This window comes from Prionailurus viverrinus, chromosome C1 (assembly GCF_022837055.1).
Source record: "Prionailurus viverrinus isolate Anna chromosome C1, UM_Priviv_1.0, whole genome shotgun sequence".
Lineage (NCBI taxonomy): Eukaryota > Metazoa > Chordata > Mammalia > Carnivora > Felidae > Prionailurus > Prionailurus viverrinus.
The window spans coordinates 81,475,358-81,488,555 of NC_062568.1; the positions used below are offsets into that span (position 1 = coordinate 81,475,358).

General features: G+C 40.1%; 1 long non-coding RNA gene across 2 annotated transcripts in view; it reads right to left on the minus strand.

Moving 5' to 3' along the window:
* LOC125173471 (uncharacterized) overlaps positions 1–13,198 on the minus strand; it is a 40,183-nt gene that overhangs the window by 24,483 nt on the left and 2,502 nt on the right. The window contains exons 3-4 of one of the 2 annotated variants that reach the window (XR_007155040.1): positions 12,077–12,244; positions 6,384–6,498 (exon numbers count right to left, since the gene is read on the minus strand). This is a non-coding gene — a long non-coding RNA (uncharacterized LOC125173471). The remainder of the gene's footprint in view (positions 1–6,383; positions 6,499–12,076; positions 12,245–13,198) is intronic. The other variant, XR_007155039.1, reaches the window with a different exon arrangement.

Here is a 13,198-nt window from a genome sequence, read left to right on the forward strand (position 1 = left end):
AGGCTCAGGCCCACACCCTTTCCCCTTGTCAACATCGTCACTTTAAACAGAACATCGAGCCTTATCACGAAACCTGAAGTAAGTATGACAATTAAGATGGATTGCAAAGCCTGCTTGTGCTTCACAATTAACAATCACTTGGCAGCGGGTTCCACGCAACTGTTGGGGGGTATGGCAAGAACTTTATCCCTGCTTAGTGTTGCATTAGCATATTTAGTAGGCTGCAAGACATAATTCCTAAGATATGAACATATTTTTGTCTTTTTTAAAAATCTGCAATTAAGCTATAATATGTAGAAACTCTGCACCAGGCAATCAACGTGCAAACACCAAGATGGAACTGGGCAGGAGGAGGGGGGCAAGGGAAAGCAACATCTCCCCCAGCACTGATACCAACTTGAACCGGTGGCTACTTCCAGTGTCATGGGCCGGCTGGAAAACTGTGGCTTCTTGCCGCCTACGGCAAAATTTACGGGGGGTGCTGGTGTTGCCCCACTGCTGCTGCCATCGGGGGGTTGCTCTGTAAGAGCAGAGCTACCTGCTTTAATCGGACACATGAAAAAAAATCAGACCCTGAGATGACCCCAGTAGTTACACAGCAAACTATGCACTTTTCAGAAAAAGCACCCGATTCTCAATCTCTGAGTAATAAACGATGCTGATAAAAACCACAAAGACACTTTATTCAACAAACATAAGCCCTCTTCATCAAACTTGCCATTATTTTCCCTTACTTTCTGACCCACCTGCCACGCCGATGAAAAGGTTCAGGGAGCACCCAAACTGGACCAGCGTTACCGGAAACAACTGGGAGCTACCATCCCAAGTTTCTCTGGTGTGTCTATTGTATATGCTCAAGCTTCAAGTCCAAGCATGCCCTGAGCGGGGGCCGGGGAGGGAAAGAAACGGAGCCAGATCTTTCTGAGATAGCCAGGACTTTGTCTTTCTTGACATCTGGGTTGCAAGGAGGCAGGATATCCTGCCAAATATATTACAGCTGTGAGACCCACCTTGTGATTTAAGACACTGCAGAATCTGAAGAGCACAGAAGACATAGGTGTGTTTTCTGAGAAAGAAGCCTCACCCTTTGCTTCTTTTGCAAAAGAAAACACGCACGCGTGTGCGCCACCAGTTTAGGTGAGCGGCTCTCCAGTTGCATAAAAGAGAGCATATGAAAGCAACAAATGCAATTTAGCACACAAAGTCTTTCTTTACAAAACCAGTAGAGGAGCAGATTAAAGCACCTGGCAGTCTTGGCAAGCCGAAAGAAAAATCGAAGCTGTGACAAAACAAAACAGGTGTACAGGTATAAAACTTTTGCTTTCCAATAATGCCCCTCTCTTCACTGGAATGCTTTGACAGGTGCAGAAGTTCAAGTTACAGTAGGGAAATGGCAAATAAATACACAGCATTAGTGTCTGACGTGCTTGCTGAGCACCGGGGATGTTAATAACTGGCAAGGTACACTAATCTCTGATTGCAACATTTGGTTTACCTTAATCTGGAGGGACAGCTGTATTAAAGAGGGAATTATACTAATCAGTTCAAGGCCCTTGCATATAAAACTTCCCATTAGGCTTAAAGTACACCAGCTTATGCTCATTCTCTAGGAGCCTTACATCTGGTTCTGAATAAGGCAGCCTCTCATTTGCAAGGTACAAACTGAAAACAAGGGGGAGGGGGGCTGACAGTTGCTGGAGGATGGGTGATAGAAGAGTAAGCTACTAATTCTTTGAAATTTTTAACAGCACAAAACTAGCTTCTAGGCATCTTAATACTAAAAGGGGAAAAAAAAAAAAAAGCATGTGTTATCAACCCTAGGCCATTTTTTCCTGTTACCGGAGGTGACCAACATAAAATAAAATTGATGATGTCAGTCAAAAACAGCTAAGCACAAAGCTTGGCTTTGTTATCTTAAGTCAGAAGGTATGATAGGCCATGCCATATGGCTCTAATCCGCCTCTATCTCCCATCACCTAACAGGAAACCTTCATGTAGCATGACCTTATTTGGCTGGTTCCAGGTTAGGGCTGCCCAAAGGGGATTTTTCTGTTTCTGCTATATCCAAAGGTTTATGTTGATTTTTTTCTGAGCCCTGCAAACTATAAATCCGACTGATTACTCTGCACTCTTTTGCTTGACTGAGCCTTTACAATCAGACATCCCCGTTAACAATAAGCTCCTAATGAATCAAACATCTATGGCATTAGTTTCACCTAGCTGCCTCTTTCCCATGCACTGTGCTGCTTTGTCAGACCTGGTTTGATGAGAAAAGCTAGTGACACTTGCTGCACCTATTGATAAACAATTCAGTAATGAGGGGCATAACAAAAATTACCTAAAACAACCTGATTAAAAATGACAGGCAAGGCTTACTCCCTTGCTCTACGGCGAAGGTAACTCCGGTTCTGCGTAGGGAAAATAATGAGGTAAAATAAAATTTCCTTCTTAGCAAGGAGTTCACTTCTGAATGTGTGTTGATGAGGAGATTCAGTTTTTCCAGTGATGTTTTCCACTCTTTCAGGTTATATGATTACCAGTAACGTTAGGGACTCATCGAATTCGGGATGGTTGCCTTTCAACTTTCCGAGACGAATTCCCTGCTTTTTCTACTTAAACTTTCAGAATAATCAAACTTTCTTTCTTAAATGTGAGTTTAGTCATTGAGAAATTCAATAGTATAATGCTAATAATTAGGTAAGTATAGTGTGGGCACAAAAGAGAAATTCTAAGATACCAAAAAAAAAAAAAGTTTTGGAACAAAGTAGGAGAAACTTCATGGACAAAATCATCTCCCTAAAAGGAATAATTAAACCTTACCATGGACATGGAAGCGCCTTTTATTGGGGTCACCCAGAGGACCTTTGCAACTTCGAAACAAGCTTATACCCAGAGGAGGCCAGGCTCTTGTGAAAGCTTGATTCAAAGACAGAAATGTGTGGGTTTTGCAATTGTGTGGCATCATGCTGGGAGGGTTTCCATCAGTGCACAGATGCACTTGAAAATCAAATATGGACATGGGGAATGTTTTTTGGAGATGGAAAATGAGTGCTGATGACATGTTTATACTTCGCAGATGGATCCAGTACAGAACCATTTTTTGTAAAGAAACAATACCCACCATTTGCTAAAAAAAAAAATTTTTTGAGCAGCTACAAAATGGTGGCACAAAAAGTGAATATTCCCGTCATATATGCTCCACCTGTTTCTCGGTCTTACAACTGTCTTCCATCCTGACCGTAATCAATGACTGCTGTAGTCTTATTTTCTTTTCAAATGTTATCCAAAAGAATATGAAAAAAGAAACACAATACACAAAGGCATTTGGAAGAGCAAAATGATTTGAAATTAATTTGCCACATATGAAAAATTGGAAAATGACAAATGCTATTAAGTAACAAATGCTGAATTGAATCCTAAAAAATTCATTTTAATTGGCATATTTTCTCCCTAAATTTGATATCAAACCAATTTTTGAATGTTTTCTATCTAGAGTCTAGAATGTCTCCTCTATTCCTTCTTTTGGCCCCACCTTAGATCACTTAGGTATTTGTAACTCTGGAAATTACAATGCTTAGCATGGTGTTAATACTGTTTACTGCCTGGGTGGCTCAGTCAGTTGAGCATCTTACTGTTGGTTTCAGCTCAGGTCATGATCTCACTCACAGTTGGTGGGTGTGAGCCCCACATCTGGCTCTGCCCTGGCAGCACAGAGTCTGCTTGGGATTCTCTCTCTCTCTCTTTCTCTCTCAATCTCTCTCTCTGCCCCTCCCCTGCTTGCACTGTCTCTTTCCCAAAATAAATAAATAAAACTTAAATTTTTCTTTAAAGAAATACTATTTATTGCCTTATTATTGGCACATTATAATGATGAGTAGTTCCTAGTGACAAATATCAACCATAATGACATGGAAAGGCACAATATGTATGGGATATGGGTTTGTAAGAAGATAACCTAAAGCATTTAAGTGTTGAAAAACATTATTAGTAACATTGCAAACTTTGCTCGATAAAAGCTATCAGAATAGTCAAATCTTAACTTACTGAGACCATCAATAATATTGAAACTTGCCATCCCAAGTGTGAAATAGTGACAAAGTGACCCACCTCAAAGATACAGCAATTATACAACAATAAGGAAGCTATGGATCTGAAATATAAAAGTTAATAATTTTTTAAAACAGCAAATTCTGAACACATTTTCAGACTTGATGAATGAGTATGTGTTTCAAGTGTTTCAAATAATACGCGACACTAAATTTGTTTCTTACTTTTGGTCAGACAAATTAACTTTTCTTGATGTTTTACCTTTCTTGCCATCTGTCTTCCTAACCTACTGAATTTCACAGCTTGCCTTTAATCAATCATATTTTTTATTCTAAGTATCAGTCCGAGATTAAGAATTAGAAATAGACTCTGAGTCACAGCAAACGGTCATACAGCCTGAGACTAGATAACAAAATCTTGAGAATCTACATAAGTCGACATGTTCTTTCAACCCTGTAGTTTCTGGCAGTGTACCAAACATAAATCGACAGTTCTACGTTCTATGATTCTGCCCCTTGTTATCATCCTGAAACTAACAAAAGCCTGTGTACCCTTCTCTAAATGAAGCAAGCCTTTATCTTTATTGTTGGATTTTTGACACATGTGAACAAGGCCAAAACATTTATAAATTCTTAATTATTTCTTGCCTGTCCGTAAAAAAAACAAAAGTTTTCATCATAAACTTAAGGTAGTCTTAGAGTTCCACAGAAAATGTTAGTACTCATCCTAAATAAAACTTGTTAAACTTTGAAATGGTCAAGAAAAATGAAAGTATATCTTTCCAGTTAGAGTATATATGAGGTCATTGCGTTCCTAATCAACTTTCGGCAAATGCATAGAACAGAGAGCTCAGAAAAAATAAGAGATCATTTGTTTCTATTTCTTTATTTAAGATATTAGGGAAAGGAGATGTGAGAAGTAATAAAACTAATCTAGTTCACTTAACTAGATTGCTGGGAAATCAGATTTCCTGAGGTCTGCTTTATTCTACTAAACCATTCTGTTTGCAAATCTTGTAATATTTAGTTAGAATGGACTAATGTTATTGGTCACCTATTCTCTAAGTACTATATTAAGTATATTATAAAATAATATGGTGTTCAGATATCATCACACTTAGAGAATAATTGTATAACAATATAAAAATTAATAAGCTACATTCTACCAGTGCCTAAATTGTTGCCTAGATGTAAAGTCAGCACCTCACTAAGATAACTATACTACTGGTCTATAAGTTAATTATGGGATAATACAATCCCTTGTCCCTGGTGACAAGCAGAAGTTATGTAAGGGTGCCGTTAACCAAAGAACAGCTAAATACAGGGCCCCTGTATGTTGGTCTGGCCTCTAGACCAGAGGGATCCAGGGACAAAACACTCTGTAATCCTAACCAAGCTGCTCATCATTCGTCTAAGGAAGAACTAGTGAGCTTTTCTACATCAAAGTCAAACCTGACTTGCATGGTAGTCAAAAGGTCAGCTTTTTAAAACTTGAAGTTCATTACAGTCCACTGTTTTCTTCTTGATATCTGCTACACAGAAAGAACAGCCAATATTCCAAAGTAAAGTCATCTCTACTTAAGAAAGTAGAAGCAATCTTCCTGAGTCCTAGCGTTTACAGGTAGGACAGCCTGGCTATGCTACAAGCATCTTGGCCTACTTCCCAAAGTGCTCATTGGTGTCTGGGTGTCTGAATAGTAGCTGGTGGATTTCCATGGCTTGTCACCACTATCCCTAACTTCCGGTAGTAGTCCCAACTCTGCCAGCAGTTATACGTAACGTATGTGTGAGAAGAAAATATGCTTCTTTTTGCTGGGAAAGGGTTTGGGTTCATCAGACCTTTAAACCCCAAGGATGAAAAAGAGTTCTGAATCAAATAACGTGGAGGCATGGGTACAGAGAAAACTTTTCCATCAGTAAAAGTTAAAATTCACAGATGTCTTCCTAATAACGATACTGAATAGCTTACTTCACATATGTATCATCCATGGTATTTATCCCACACCTTTAAGTGGGTTGGGTGCTATTAACCAAAGATCAACTTAAACACAGGGAGACTGAATGTCAGATACGGTTTTAGGCATTTTGAGACAAGATGCCCTGGACTGTCCTAAATTTGGTCTAGAAATATTCTGGATGGAGTCTGTTCCCACGGTTAGCATTAGTTATGTAAGGGTGTATATGAGTCTAATTTTTAGAACTGGGTCGGTTGTGTAGTTCATGTTTATTCACATATTATCTGCACTGATTCATATATCCTAATCTTAATTAGCATTTAGACATAGTAACTGGTATATAACTAAACATATAATAATCATATTCTTTTATGTTACTTACATTTTAAGTTATCCATTAAAATTCAGCCAGTCAAAATAATCTGTAGGCAAGAAGAAGTTTGGTTCTCATGTACGAAGAACTTAAAAAATATATCCTTTGGGGCTCCTGGCTGGCTCTGAAAGTAGAGCATGCCACACGTGATCTCAGGGTCATGAGTTCAAGCCCCACCTTGCACCTAGAGCTTACTTTAAAAAAAAATCCTTCGAGTAGAATTTTAGACATTTATACCCATACTGAGAGGTTCCTTTAGTTTCTATGGAATCTGTGTGAAAGTAGTTTCATCCAGTATGTTGAATGCCAGAACACTAGACTCCTCTTTTATCGTCTGCCATCCAATAGACAAAACCGACTTTTTCTTGTTACATAGCTTCCATTAGTAACCATGGAACGATCCAGTACATCTGATATTATTTTCTTGGTGTAGGTAATGCTGCCAGTGATGATGGCCCTGAGATTGTGGTACTTTCTGCTTTCACACTTGAGGGCCTACCAGTTACTATAGTTGCCACAAGAAACTAACTAACCAACAAGCACGAATAGAAATTGCACATACACATCTCTTGTATTGTTCTAAACAACCTCATGAAGTCTTTAGAAACTGTCACATAGTTGCATCCCGTCACAGAATGTGATGTTCTACCACTAAAAAGTTGGGAAGATTTGTATGGGTAAACCCCCACCTCTACATCAATGGATGCAATGGGATAAAGATGATAGGTTTATAGAATTGATCCCAACATGTAGTCAGTTCATAAGGAGGTCAAAATTATAATAGTTATGAAATATGTTAACTTTGAGAAGATTGAGACAGTCAGACAGAGGAACCATTTCCCCCAAGCTAAGTTGTAAAGAAGGGCTACTAACCCTTTCATTCTTTTCTAAGTGGAGAACAGATCTTCTCCAGGCTGTTCTGAGTAGCCTCTCCCTGTCTCCACAGAGGCTTCACTTGACCTTTGCAATCTAGCACACCCAGACCTTTCTAATCATGTGCATATTGTAACATCAGATGAAATCTTTCCCCTTCCCTTTGCCTCCAATAGTCTTAAATTACCTGAAGTCACCATATTTCATTGAGAACCATGTTATTACATTATTCTAGACACTGTCTTAAATTATATGACACTGTTGGAACTTTTACTTTTTTCAGGTAACAAATCTTAAAAGATGCTAAAGTCCATTGTTTAGTAAAGCAGATGACTAAAAATTGGAGCTGTCTGAAGTCACTTTAAACTATATCCTATAATACTACAATTAATTCATTCAGTGTATACTCATCAAGTCCTGCCATGTGTAAGGCACTGTGAGCCGGAAAAGATAGAAAGTAGTGGAGCTCCAGGTCTCATGAAGAAACCAATACTCCAAATTATTGTTCAGTCATAAGTTGATAAAGGAGGCTTTTTTGCTTTCTGTTGGCATATGAATATTTATTACTGCCATATTTCATGAACCAAATTTAAGATCTTGGTCTTTCCTTCTTGTTTCATATACAGCCAAAAGAGAGAGATTGACTATTTGAACAACCTTACAGGTGCCTTGGTGGCTCAGATGGTTGAGTGTCTGACTCTTCATTTCGGGACAGGTCATGATCCCAGGGTCATGGGATTGAGCCTCACGTAAGGTTCCACGCTGACCATGAAGTCTGCTGAAGATTCACTCCCTCTCTTCCTCTGTTCCTCTCCCTCTCTTGTGCTCTATTTCTCAAATGAATGAATGAATGAATGAATGAATGAAACAACCTTCAGGCAGACTCCAGGAATGTCACCAACACCATGACCTTTGTGACCAAATCTAGCAACCAGAACTTCACTATTTTCCTCAATAAAACTCCAGCGACCATCATTCAAGAAAAGGACTGTGATTTTTTTTTTTTTTCCTGTTCTTGATCAGCTGGACCCTGACACACTTTCTAATGGCAGAATTTGACTGTGTGGCTTCAACACCTAGTTTTTCCAGTACAATTTTCTACTACAATTCTCTTTGCACGGGAAGTACCCCCAAAAGGTTTCGCCTTCAGGGCTGTGCCCAAATGAGCTTTCTTGTACCATTCACCATGCCACTTCCAATCTCACCGGTGGTGACACAGCTTCCCAGAAGTATGAAGACCACTACCCTTTCCCACCTTGCTGGCACCACAGGCCTGAGCAAAAGAGCAGAAGCTTTTTTAAAAATAATTTGCCTTATTTGGTACAAGCCAATTTTTGTCCTTCCCTCCTATCCAGTCATCTCTTTAGCTGCTCTTATTAGTATTTGGCAAGGAAATTTTAATTTCTAAGAGTGTTATATGGTGAGCTCTATAGGACAATGATTTAAAAAATGGGCTTTGGAGTAAGATAGGTCAGAACTTAATGCTTATTCTACCACCCATTAGCTTTGTGGTCTTGAAAGAAATCTCTCGGGGCAGCCGGGTGGCTCAGTCGGTTGTGTGTCCAACTTCGGCTCAGGTCACAGTCTCATGGATTGTGAGTTCGAGCCCCACGTTCATGAGTTCGAGCCTGCTTTGGATTCTGTGTCTTCTTCTCTCTCTGCCCCTCCCCTGCCTGTGCTCTCTCTCTCTCTCAAAAATAAACATTAAAAAAAAGAAAGAAAGAAACCTCTTAGTCTTTCTGAGCCTTAGTTTCTTCATCTGTGAAACAGAAATACTGATTCTTTCTTGGTGATGTGCTAAGGACTAAATGAAACAATATTCATGGGTCCCTTAGCGTATGCCCTCACATGGGGTGTGTGTTCAATTAAAAGTGACTTTAATTGTACTGGACCTTGGGTGAGGTGAATATGCATGATGTGATTGCAATATGACTCCATTTTAATAGAAGGGACAGTGGCAGAACTGTCTTCCTCTAATAATAAGAAAAGGAAACCTTAATGGAACTAAGGAAGCAAAGTATCTAGACCCAGAGCAAGGAGAGGACCATGGTGCTGGGAAGGAGGTAGCATCAGGGGTGTCTGAGCTGGGGTTGCCCTGAAACAGAGCCTGTGACAAGGAATTCGAGAGCATGGAGAGAATAAAGTAGGGTTGGTGGAAAATCCAAACAATGTACCATAAGGGAACCTAAGATTCCTGCTGTTGAAGAAAGCACCTCTGAGGACCATGCCGAGTGCTTCTCAGAACTGCCTTGTCTGAAAGGTAGGTGGCTGAAACATTGATCCCCAGACTCCTGTCTCCCCCCCAGTTTGGGCTGCCCTTGAGGGTGTTAACTCTCCCACACATTTCCATGCTAAACTTGAAGAAGCATTGAGCAGGCTTCTGCAGTTCTGGAAGAGGCTCTGAGGCAGAAATTAGGAAGACTCCAACAATGTTCTGGAGGACTGCACTTAGGAGGAAATATCCACCGAAGCTACAACTGAAATCAAAGAGGGCTTAGAGGATGAGAGACAGGACTGCAAACTTTTCTGCACAAATAGTCTTTCTTTAAAAAAAAAACAAAAAACAACACTTTATTTATTTATTTTGAGAAAGAGAGAGAGTGTGAGCTACAGAGGGGCAGAGAGAGAGAGAAAGAGAGAGAGAGAGAGACCCAAGCAGGCTCCACGCTGTCAGTGCAGAGCCCAACATGGGGCTCGATGTCACAAACCATGAGACCATGACCTGAGCCAAAATCAAGAGTCAGACGCTTAACTGACCAAGCCACCCAGGCGCCCCACAAATAGTCTTACTGACAGACCATGAAAAGCATCAAGACAGTGAAAAATTGTTACAGACTGAATGTCTGCATCCCCCCAAAATCCATTTGTTGAAATCCTGACCTTTAATGTGATGGTATGGGGAGGTGGGACCTCTGGAACATGACAGTAAGGTCATGAGGGTGGAGTGCTCTGCAGTGAGATTAGTGCCCTTATCAGGGACTAAAGAGATCAGAGTTCCTGCCCTTCACTGTCTGAGGCCACACAGAGATGGACACCTGCAAATGTGGAAGAGGGCTCTCCTTATGGCCTGGCGTGTCCACACTCTGACCTGAAACTTCCAGCTTCCAGAACTGTGAGAAATAAATGTCTATTGTTTATAAACCACACAGTCTATGATACTTTGTTATAACAGCTCAAACTGTGACAGAATTGAATGCTGGGTTCAAAGAGAAAGCAGATATATGATTTTCTCTCAGTTCTAGCTTAGCTTCTTTCCTATTTTGTTTTAAAAGTTTACATATTTAGGGGCACCTGGGTGGCTCAGTCGGTTAAGCATCTGACTTCGGCTCAGGTCACGATCTCGTGGTTTGTGGGTTAAAGCCCAGCGACGGGCTCTGTGCTGACAGCTCATAGCCTGAAGCCTGCCTCCGATTCTGTGTCTCCCTCTCTCTCTGCCCCTCCCCTGCTCACTCTCTGTCTCTCTCCCTCTCAAGAATAAATAAACATTAAAATTTAAGTTTATATTATTTATTTTGACAGAGAGAGAGGGAGGGAGGGACAACCCAAGCAGGCTCCAGCACAGAGCCCGATGCTGGGCTCCATCTCATGAACCGTGAGATCATGACCTGAGCCAAAACCAAGAGTTGGATGCTTAACTGACTGAGCCACCCAGGCACCCCTAGCTTAGCTTCTTCCATGGCAACCAGATTATAGCAAATCAAGTTAAATACAATAAAGTAACAGTTCAAGGATACAGAATCCTTCCTTTCCCAGAAGATGCTACTAGGATCAGAGTCACAGGAATTCCAAACTTGGTTACCTATGTAGTCATACTATTGCCACAAAAGGAAAGATGTGGCTGGTCAAAGATAAGATATTCTCACTGCATCATCCATTCTCTAGCCCCGTAACCAGGAAACACTCCAGTCAAAGCCTGACCAATGTGGCTAAGCCAGACTCCTCAGCCACGTCCTCTGAGGTCTCCATTGTATTAGTCAGGCAGAAATTACTATATACTTGAAATGACGAGTCACAGCTTGTGCAGGGAACGCGATGGAGAAAATTAAACTCAGCATTAATGAGTTAAAAAGCCTTTTGGTTTCTGTTTGAAAGGGGCAAGCTCGTTGGCCTATCTAATCTGACAGTGAAAGGTAAAATGATTTATGTGACAATTTATAATTTATAAATAATTAGATTGTCCATTCAATGCATGGTTGCAATTTCTATCCAATCAGAGTGCCACCTAGGGCTTCCTGATAAAATGGGAACATTGCATGGGACACAACTCATCTGAAAAAAAATATTCATTATTTATCAGAAATTCAAATTTAACTAGGAATTCTTTATTTTTATTTGCTCTATCTGGCAACTCTGTTGCTTCGTCCAAACAAGTACAAAGAAAGAGCTACTCGTTAAAACAAGATTGTAAATGTTCTGGAATGTTGTGCTAAAGGTTCTTGGACTCCTCAGTAGCAGCAACATTTCAATAAATTGACATGTGAATTAACTCTAACGATTTGCATATTGTTTCCTTGGGCACATTTCTAAAAACTTTTCAAAGCTTTCAATAATTTATTTTGTCACAACCTGGCAATCTGTATATTGAAAAAACACTGTGATAGTAACAGGAAAAGTCTTTTCAAATAATTCCAAATGAGCTTTCCAAAGACTCCCGCCTACTTGTTAAGACTCAAAGATGCGTACTTTAAAATGTTTTCACAGGATTCACCTTATAAATAAAATCTAAGTCAACTTCCAAGTCCCAGAGCAGCTCTGCAGAGAAGAGAAACATCCCAAAACCACATGCAGAGTAACGTCATTTTAGTTGCAAGATTCTTGTTCCAGCTCACCTTCCAAAACAATTTCAGTCAAGTAGAAATATTCTGACAATCCCCGCTCTTAGAATGGCAAATGATCCCTGCCTTTTCATTCATTCACTCATTACCTCTCCAAAAAGAGAATGTGCAGCTACCAGAATTTCATACAATTAGTGCTCCAAGAGCGTTTTAAATGCAAACCTATAAGAGGAAAGTAAAAACAAATCAAAGTTAATTGTGACTGGCTGGAACAAAATGCTTAAATCGATACAAGGACGGCTCATCTGCTCATCATTTACCCATTACCTGGGAGACGAACACCTCCTGCTGTGCCTGATTTTTGATACAGATTTACCATTGCCTGCATTCCGCAGACACACGCAAAGGAAGCCCAAACCTTCCCTGACTCCCTCTCTCATTATCCTCTTTGCACTTACTAACCTATTCATTCTTAGTTTTTCCTTGCTTGTGTGTTCTTCTTTGCAAGGGGGGCATGCACACAAGGAAAAGTAGAGTTAAAACAACTGGATAAGAAGTTCAGGGACTTCCAGTAAAGCAGTCAGAGGAGGCGCCAGTGTCTGTGTATGAATTACTGACTTCTCTCAATCAGTTCCACACTGACTTTTGTGATTTTCAGAAACCTCCGCAAGTAGAACGCCAGTCCTTTTGGAAGGCATCCCTTAGGGGGGAAAAAAAATGTTGTTAAGGTCTCAAACCTAAATGAAGAGAAATGAAGCCCTCTTATTTGGAGACGTGAGTGTCTTTAATGGCAGGATAGCCTTAAAACCGGACATGAGTGTCCAGATGAAGGACGTGAAGCCAACATCAGTAGGCTGTTGGAAAGTTTGGCGTTTGAAGGCCATGTGTGCCATTAGCTCTCAGCAATAAAGCCTGATGTTTCAGGAGAAAGACAAACTCATTTCTAACCGGCTGCCTTTCTTCAAACGCCCTTCACCGTAGCTAAGTATCCAAAAAATGGAATATAAAATGTATCTGCCATTGAAAGTTAATGTGTATCTCTGAATTAAATATACACATCAAATTTGAGTAAGTCTGCACAGGATGGTTGGGTTGATATATTAACTTCTTTTTTATTTTTTTTTTTTAGAAATTCTTTTTTTTTTTTAATTTTTAGAGAGAGAGAGAGAGCAGAAG